This window comes from Mesocricetus auratus, unplaced genomic scaffold (genome assembly GCF_017639785.1).
Source record: "Mesocricetus auratus isolate SY011 unplaced genomic scaffold, BCM_Maur_2.0 Super-Scaffold_4256, whole genome shotgun sequence".
In the NCBI taxonomy this organism is placed as follows: domain Eukaryota; kingdom Metazoa; phylum Chordata; class Mammalia; order Rodentia; family Cricetidae; genus Mesocricetus; species Mesocricetus auratus.
The window spans coordinates 71,134,819-71,145,085 of NW_024429182.1; positions in this window are offsets into that span (position 1 = coordinate 71,134,819).

The following is a 10,267-nucleotide window of genomic DNA, read 5'->3' on the forward strand; positions in this document are numbered from 1 at the left end:
ACATTATTTTGACTACAAGTACAGTGATCCTAGTGGAGACACCCAGTTTTAATGACATTAGCATTTGTCATCTGCTCACTCGCTGAGAGCCAGGAACACCTTGGTTTAGGGTCTTGATCTTTGTTCATTAGTGTATTAACACCTGGGACCCCTTTCTCAGAAAAGAGCTGCAGTCAAATGATGGGTCTAGGAAGTTAGTGACAAAGACCGAGTCTTCAGCGTGAGTCTCTCAACATTGGCTAGCACAATTTTGTAAAGGTCCTGGGCAATTCTGTTACACAGTGGAGTTGAAGACCACTACTTTAATCCCTAGAGAAGTAGATGGGGTCCTCGTGGGAGGGGTAAAGACCTGACTAGAGGATTGTACTGCCCCAATTGTAACATTTTCTTACTCTCCCTTGCCACAAAACAGGAAGCATTGTCCTACGGTAACACATATGCCTCATAACCTGTGTAAGTAAGTGTAAGACTAAGAAAACAAACCCCACCCACAATAAAGGCCACATATGTAGAGAACTGTAATCTAGAGGTAAGATTAAAAATCCTGGGCTAGACTAGTGCCAGGGCTTATAGGAAGGTATGGCTGTGGTGGCACAGGGAGGACGAGCTGTTATGGTGAAAAAGAGAAGGGAAACAGCAAGCTTTAACATTAGTCAAACATAACTAAGATGAATCAGGAAATACTTGCTAGGTTGGTTGCATCAGAGTAAGGAAAGAGAGTAATAACGCCTCCCATCTGAGACAACAGTGCTGAAAATGACTGATGCCTGCTTTTCTAAACCTGCTATGTGTTCCTTCTTTTTCTGGAAAAGAGTATAGATAGCCAGTTATGTCTGCCAGATATAAAACTGCCATAACTAGAAACCTGCACTTTCAGCTTCTGTAAACTTGCTTAGATATGGGAAAGATTTTTCCCAGAGTCTTGGGTGGGATAAAAAAAGATAACCCTAGGATGGACAATGGCCACATAGACAAAATTATGGCAATGCCTAATTTTATATGAGCTAAGAAATATTTCTGGTTGGGCTGGGCCTCTTTAACAATAGGGAGAGGCTACAGTTGTGTGCTAATTAAAGAGCTGGGTTATCTCTGAGCACTGAGAATTGTCTCCCCCTTAACAAATGGAGGCCCCAGAAAGATTTCCTCCATGCTAGCCCTTTGCACTGCTGCTTATCCCAGTCTCCAAAAATGAGATGAGAAAGCTCCTGGACAGTATTTTTGGAAACTTCTTCTGAAAGGCTCTCTGACTCCCAGAATGGCTGACCTCCACACTGCCGCAGCCTGTATCCGAGAATGTGGTGAGGGTATCAGGATTGATGACACAGAGACCAGAAGGCTCCTCAAGAAGGCTCTCCTTTATTCCTACCCTGGCTGGTTATTATATACCCTGACACCAGAGGCAGCTGTGAGTGGGTCAGAAGATGCAGTTAGTCTTTGGAAAAGGTCGAGGTCACGGCATTCCCGTGGGAAGCCCTTTTCAGGAACTTATTGCCCCAGGCACTGTATTGTTTTTAGTAAACATATTTTTAATAAACATTGTCTTACAGCTGCCTACTCCCAGGCTGATGGGGAAGTGGGTCTCTGGCCAAGGTCTGTTGTCCCCACACCACACTACAATCTTTTGGAGAAAAAGACAAACTCACCAGGGAACCTGCAGGATTAGGTAAGGTGCCGAGACTGGACCTCAAGTCCCAATACAGCCCACCCCCACAGAGGTGGAAGAGGATCCTGGCCACATCCTATAGGAAGTGGTCTTCAAAAAGCCAACTGGTTTGGGGAAGGGCTTTCTCAGGACAGCCTGTCAAGGAGACCTTAGACCCATTAGGAGACTTTCTTTGGAAGGTCATTGTCATGTGACAGACTTTTTCTAGGGGAATACTTAAAGGGACACCCCAAGACCAAGTTCTCAGCACAAAGATTTATTTGTCCCAGAGGGACAGAGGGCAGGGAATAAGAGACAAAGATGGGAGAAAGAGGATGAGAGAGAAGGGGAAGAGAACAAGGAAAAGGGATGGGGTATTGTTCCAGAGGGACAAAGGACTGCCTCTGGATAGAGAGGAGACAGACATGGCTCATTGTAGGCATGAGTTTTCTGGCCCTGCAGGTCCCTTGGCCCTTGAGCCCCAAATGAACACACATGCTATGTTAGTTATAATACTGTTGGCCAGTGTCTTGGGCTTCTCATTGGTTAGCTTTGTTTTAACTACTAACCCATAACTACTAATCTATGTATTCTATATGGTCTTGACTTACCGGAGAATGCCTCATGTGTCCTCTCTTCCTTGGCTCACATCGTGACTCCTCTCTGCCTACACTTCCCATAATTCCCCTTGTCTGGTAGCCTTGCTTATCTTTCCCGCCTGGCTACTAACTACGGAGTGTTTTATTCATCAACCAATAAAGGAAACATATACATATAACATCTCCCACCATCTCCTCTTTTCTCTCTAAATAAAAAGAAAGGTTTTAACTTTAACATAGTCAAATTATATATAACAAAATAGTTATTAAGCAAGAACTATAATGATAATATTTAGTCCATTAACATTTGGCAAAATTATAGAAAATATCCTATCATCTATCCTATCTTTGTGAGTCTACAGTTTTATGTGTAACTTATCTTTTATCATAACTAATGTAACACTAACCATAACTATCTATCTTCAACTCCATCAAAGACCATAGAAGGATAATATGTAAACTCTAGAATTGACAGAGACATCTCGATGCCTGGATAGTCACCAGAAGTTCTTCTGTAACGTTGGAGCATCCATCTTCAGCCTACAGGCCTAGTGTGTCTGCCAGACTTCTCAGTGAAGCAGGAAATTTTTAACTTTCTGCCTGTATTGGCAGTTTGTCAGTCATTTTTCTGTGTCCTGCAGAATGTCAGGAAGACTATTCCATGAAGCCAGAACCCTAAGACTGTCCATCTTGTTTTTCAAATTTAGCAGTCACTTTCCTGCAGGTCCTGCATGTCCAGTTTATAGCATACAATCAAACAGTTCAGGCAAGAAGCGATTTCTTGCCCAAATGGCTAGTCTTGTTATATCAAAAGCAAACTCCATAACAAGTTTCTCTGATGCCCATCTTCCTCTCTGAAGTAATTGGTGTTGCCAGGAGCAGTTGTTTCTCATAGCCATGAAAAACCCTAAACCATTTTAAATGCCATATTCTGAAGGTCTTTGAAAGGTTTGAAGACTGTCTGTCCATCACAAATATATCTCTGTATATCTAGAAAACCTAACCAACACAACTATAAGAGTTTTTACTATTATAGGTGACTATATATAATCTGTATTTAATTGTACATTACATTTTTAAATGCGATATATAAACACAATACCTAAACTAGAGAAGAAATACACATATAACAAAATTGACCATAAATTTGTATCAATGAGCCAAAATCCATACCAATTTAAGGCATTCATTTCTATATCATATTCCTCCTTTTTCCTTTAGAAAGAGATTGGTTGTGACCACTAACCATTTATAAACAACCCCATTTAAATGAAAATAAACATTTATAAACACTTTTTGGGATTTTGGGTGTCATTCTCTCCAAACTACTTCTTGCTGTTTGGGAGTGCTGAAATACCACGGGATACTTAGAAAACACAAAAACCTGTCCAAGTCCTTGCTGTAGTAGTCTGCAAGGCTGCATCATCTCAGCTGTTGTAGATGTTGGATCACCTGGGCCACTGCTTCAGGGGGTTTTGTTTGATCAAACCATATTAGTCTGGAAGGAATTCACAGCTTTTCATTTTCTGTGGAAACAAAATGTCTTTTCCAAAGCAACCTGTACTTAGACTTAAATTTTAAAGTCAAAGCTTTCTTTGTTTTGTTTTGTTTTCTCTATTATTTTGGAGGCTGTCCTGGAACTCACTCTATAGACCAGGCTGTCCTTGAGCTGACAGAAATCCACCTGCCACTGCTTCCCGAGTTCTGGGATTAAAGGTGTGGACCACCAACACCAAGCTAAGTCAAAGCATTTTTAAAATATATAAATTGGATTAATCTAGCAGAATTTATAATCAAATATCTTTTAGCAGTTGTTGCTCCTTCCCCAGCAGTCAAACAATTTAAAGACAAGACAGTAACATACAGTGTCCAGATTCTCTGTGTATTTTCCATCTGTATGTGGCTTTTTTATTACTCTATTCCTTTTACTTTCATTTTCTTTCTTTCTTTTTTTTTTTTTTTGAGACAGGGTTTCTCTGTGTAACTTTGGCACCACCACCGCCTGGCTGGCCATGGGTCTTTTATCTGCTAAACAGCCTGGCTAAAATTAAAGCAGCAGCTACCATGCCATTTTTACCACTTATGGTGAATCAGGAAACCTCTCTTAAAGGAGCCTCAAGAGCCTCTGCTTGTCTCTAACAGAGACCACCTGAGAAAATGCTGCTACCAGGAAGCCATGCTCGACTTTGTTCTTTTGTTTCTAAAATTGCTTTTTAAGCTTTTGTCAGGTTTTAAGTGGAAATTTGTTCAAACCACGTTGGGCACCATTTTGTAAGCATGACTTTTCTGGCCCTGTAGGTCCCTCTGCCCTTGAACCCCAAATGAACTCACAGATGCTATATTAGTTATAATACTGTTAACTGGTGTCTTGGGCTTCTTATTGGCTAGCTCTGTTTTAATTATTAACCCATAACTACTAATCTATGTGTTTCTACATGGTCTTAGCTTACCAGAGAACACCTCATGCATCCTCTCTTTCTGGGCTCACATTGTAACTCTCTCTGCCTACATTTCCTATAATTCCCCTTGTCTGGTAGCCCTCCCTATTTTTTCCTGCCTGGCCATTAGCCACACAATGTTTCATTCATCAACCAATAAGAGAAACATATACAGAATAACATCTCCCATCATCCCATAGGAAAATCCTATGTTAGGATGAGGTGTTTAATTTTAATTGGGCATGTTAATTAGGGCAGCCAAAGTGGGGTTTTGATTTCTGGACTTCAATACTTTGAAAGCTAGACTTTGGTAGCCAACATTAGGAGGAGGAAGTGGCCAAATAAGAAAATAGGCCTTGGTGACTATCTTTAAGAATGTAGCCTAATGGTTTTTAGCAAGGCAGAGGGAATTGGAGGGAAGGGTGAGGCCTGACAGAGACATGTTTGCCATGTACAGTCTGGCTAGAGTCCCTTCAGATACTAATAAATATCTATTTATCCCAGACAGACCAATGATGGAGGACGTCCTGTATATATGTCAATAAAGCACTGTTGGCCAATAGGGAACAAAGATAGGTGGGACTAGGAGTCCAGGAGGACTCTGGGAAGGAGAAACACAGGGAGTCAAGAAGTAACACCATGGGGTAGGAAGCCCAGAAACTTCTCCAGTAAGAGAAATACTTAGATTAACAATTATGGGGTAAATACTTAAGTCAGAGCTAGCCAGTAAGAAACAAGCAAGGCCAACAGCTTCATAATTAATATAGTCTCCTGTGTGTTCATTTGGGACTGATGCGGCTCTGGAACCAGGCTGGCGGGAAGGCTTCCCTTTACAGACCAAGATCACCTGCCTTGGTTACTTTTCTACTACTGTGACAAAACACTATGGCCAAAGCACTTATAAAATAATTTTGGGGTCACAGTTCCATAGGTTAGGCCCGGTGACCATCATGTTTGAGATCATGGTGGCAGGCAGGCAGCAGGCAGGCAGGCAGGCAGCAGGCAGCAGGCAGCAGGCAGGCAGGCAGGCACACCTCCCAGTTTTCCCACAGTTCCACCAACTGGGGCCCAACTATTAAAAAAATGTTAGCCTGTCAGGGCCATCCTCATTCAAACCACCACAATCTAGCGTGGTGAACCAATGAGTTTAATTGGAATGTGGGGCAGGGGTTACTTACAGGAGCAGAAATAATGCAGATAGCTGCATCACCACAGGCTACCCCAGCATGGATGACAGTTCACACACGCTGGAAACCTGCAGCACAGTCACAGGCTACAAGCACCACAATAGGTTCCAGTGTTCTTTCCAGGTGGCTCAGCTGATCTGAGCCTCCTCCAAGCAAGTTCAGTGGTTCTCTGCTTCCTCCACGCAGCTAGGCTTATCTAAGAATGACTCTTGGCAGTCTTTACTGTTTTACTCTGGGAAGGGAGAGTAGTAAAACTAATCAGTTTCAGGGACTTCCTGAAGCTATTTTGAATTCTTTACTTCCTGTTTTAAAGAGCTTCCCTGCAGTATTTCACCTCCCCTTAGGACAGTGGCTCTCAACCTGTGGGTATCGACCCCTTTACTCTTTCACAGGGGTCACCTGTGACCTTTGGAAATCACAGATGTTTACATTGTGTTCATAACAGTAACAAAATTACAATTATGAGCAGCAATGAAAATAATTTTCTGGTTGGGGTAAGAAGCAAGGACATCCTGAAATTCTCAGGCACATGGACAGAACTAGAAAAAAAAACATCCTGAGTGAGGTAACCCAAAACCAGAAAGACAAATATAGTACGTGCTCACTCATAAGTGGATACCAGACATAAAGCAAATGATTCCCAACCTACAGTCCATAACTCCAGAGAAGCTAGAACTCTCTTCCAGAAATAGATGGAAGCAGATGCAGAAATCCACAACTAACCATTGGGCTAAGCTCCTGGAGTACAATCAAAATGAGGGAGGATCAAAGATATGAACAAAGGAGTCAACACCATGATGGGGAAACCCACAGAAACAGCTGACCCGAGCTAGTGAGAGATCACTGATTCAGGTCTGACAAATGGTGAACCAGTATAAGACCAAACTAGACTTCCTTAATATAGGTGACAATGGTGTGACTGGGACAATATATGAGGCCACTGGCAGTGGGTCCAAGATCTAACTCTAATGCACAAACTGACTTAGTGGAGCCCATTCTATATGGAGAGATACCTTGCCCAGCCTAGACACAGGGGTGTGGGGGTAGAGAGGTGCCTTGTTCCCGCCTCAATGAGATGATGGACAGACTTAGTAGACCTCCTAGGGGAGGCCATACCCTCTCTGTGGAGCAGATAGGAGGAGGGGGGAGTACAGGAAGCAGGAGGAGAGGAGGGAGGGGGAACTGGGATTGGAATGTAAAAGGTAATTTAAAACATGCAAAAAAAAAGAGAGAGAGAGAGTTGCTGAGGTTATGGTGTCTCTAATATTCCTGCACAGAAGGAAAAGATGGACAGGGTCATTGGCCTTCCATCTGTGTCCAGTTGCTCTTCCCAGTCAAGTATGTGAGTTAGGACCTAATTGCATACAGTCTCAAGGGATTTGAGGACAAACTAGGGTATATAGTCTAGGAAAGACCAAGAAAGGGGGTTTCCATGTATGTAGCTATGGGGAGCTGCCACACATACTGAATGAAGAAAGATTCCGATGGAAATTGATATTGTTTAAGCCACACTCTTAGGAAAATTTCTCACAACCTGTGGTAAACTCATTTGTTAGTTACATCTCATGGCATTAAAAAGTGTTTTTTAAAAGAACACATATAAAAATTAAGATGGCTGGGTGTTTCCAGAACTCAGAGAGATAATACTTCACGTGACTTTTAATGAGGAAAGAATAGCATATATGATACAATTACAGGGTTGACATATGTGATGGCTATTTTTGGTTGTCAACTTAACTACATCTGGAATGAACTAAAACCTGAGCAGCTAGGTACACCAGAGAGGGCTTTTCTTTTAAATTTTAAATTAAACTTTGGAAGACTCACCCTAAATCTGAGCCACACCTCAGAAGGAAGTTTTTGTTCTTTGCCTGCTTGCCCTCACTCTCACTGGCAAATTCATTCTTTTACTGGTTAGAGCCTGTTTCTTCGGGATTCCAGCATATACTGAAGACCATCTGAGACATCCAGTCTTGTGGACTGAACCACTATTGGATTCTTAGTCTCTCCATCTGGAGACAGCCATTGTTGGAATAGTTGGACCATAACCTGTAAGTCACTCTATTATATGTATGTATTCTACCAGTTGTTTCTCTAGAGAATCTGATACAGTCTATAAAGATCTTTAAGTATCTTTTCCTGGTAGTTCTTATTTATTTTTTATTTTATTTGTTTTTTTTTCTGACAAAGAGTTTCTCTGTGTAACTACCCTGGATGTCCTGGAACTCACTTTGTAGGCCAGGCTGGCAGGCCTCAAATTCACAGAGATCCGCCTGCCTCTGCCTCCCAAGTTTTGGGATTAAAGGCATGTGTCACATCACCACCACTCACTGATAAATTCTTATTTATAAAAAAATGTCCCTCATTCAAAATACATCTCTAGACCACAGGGGAAAAGTTAAAAGGATATAAAATTGCAAGAAGAAAAAGTTTACTTAAAATTTACAACAAATAAAAAGTTAAAATGGGGGGATGGGGGAGGACACGGGAGGAGGGGAGGGAAAGGGAGAGGGACCTCGAACTGACTTGTGAAGCAACCTTGTTTCTTATCTAAATTTAAAATGGAAAATAAAAAATAATAATAAAAAAAGTTAAAATGTTTTCAAAGGCTGTAACTATAAAGTTATGTCTTTAATAAAAATAATTTAAATATTTTAGATAAAAATGAATCATATATGGATACAATATATAAGCTTTGTCCTAAAAGTAAAAATATAATAATGGACAAAAACCATGAAAACATAAAGCTGAGTCACAAAAGGTCTGAATACCCAAGTAATTATGTAAGTAATATAAAGTTTATGAGGAATGGAACTTGATGTGCTCACTGATTAGAGTTTATTCATGTTCTAAGGTTGTAACAATCTATTCAAAAGAGTAAAAACTTACTAAAATGTGTGTCTAATCTCATGTTCTAAGGTTGTAACAATCTATTCATGAGAGTAAAAACTTACAATGTGTGTCTAGTCTCATGTTCTAAGGTTGTAACAATCTATTCATCATAGTAAAAACTTACAATGTGTGTCTAATCTCTTATGTCTTTGCTAAACTTTGTTACACTTTACCATTTGGGAAAACCCAGGCACAACAATAGTTATAGTAATGACTCATGGCACTCAACTTCATTGCTATGAACGTCTACCTATGAAAACCAATCTGACCCTCTCTCCTGAATTATAGCCTTTATGATGAAAATGAGCTTGCTTGATATAAGAGATAATGTCAGATGTTGACATCCCAGGAAACCTCACTTCAGAAATGAGGATTCCAAAGTAAAAGAAAATGCCACTTGGGGGGAAAACAAATGCTGTAAAGGGATAAAACCACCTTTCAGCTTTTGAATATAATGAGAATGGAAATCACTTTAAGACCAGCTGAAGAGGCTTTTATTATGGAAATTAATAGCATAAATGGATATAATTAAAGAAAATGATCTAAATACCTAAGCGACTGCCAGGCTGGTATGGGGCTGCATGCTAATTGGCACATCCTTTAACTTGGCATTCAGTTCTCTTCTTAGCAAAAATAATCCCAGGGCTGAGAGGCCAATAGCTGATTTTATACGGAGTCCCCAGGGCAGATTCAAGTGAATACAATGCAGATGCTCTGCCATAGCGCCAGCCAGCACAACAGGCTGAACTCGGGACACTTCATGAAAACACTAAGTTGCAAGTGTCTTCCTGTGGATCCACCATGCCCGGGTAAAGACAGAACCCCAACTGAGGAAAAGGAGACCTGCACTGTAAACACCCACTCAACCAGCCCCTCCAGGTCACCATCCAATGACAAAGGCAGACTTATCCTCCCCAACCAGAAGCTAGTTGGTCAGTGCATGGCAGAACTTGGAAGACCTCCACAGCCGTGCTCCTGTAGCAAACCCAGAAGCCAATGGGTCTGTACATGGCAGAATCTTGAGGAATTCAACAGGGACATTTGGAGGTGGTGATCACAGTGCCTTCTGTTCCCTTTGGACTCACGGTACTGTTGACCTTAGTGTTTCCTGTAGGCCTAGCCATCATGCCTCCAAGGTGTGAGTCTAGCCTGAAGGATTGTGTCAACCCTGCTATACCTGTGAATGACAGATATTCTGGGGGAAATTATCTACCTGCATTAATGATTTATTCCTGGCTATACATCCCACATGTCCTTATAGATGGACATTCTCTAAAAATGAAAGGAACAGGTCCCTTCTACACCACATTCACCCTTTCTTCTGAGTCTGATTTCCCCAGTGACGTGGTGACTTGGGCAGGAACTCACAAAACTTCTGCTTACACGTAGTGTCGTGGGAAACGAGCATGAGAAAGACTGACATGAGCTGGCGAGGCATAGCCATTGGTGAGTTTGTCTTCTTCTCTGTCTGAAGCAAAGGACAAACTGGACTTCTGGGAACGGGACTCT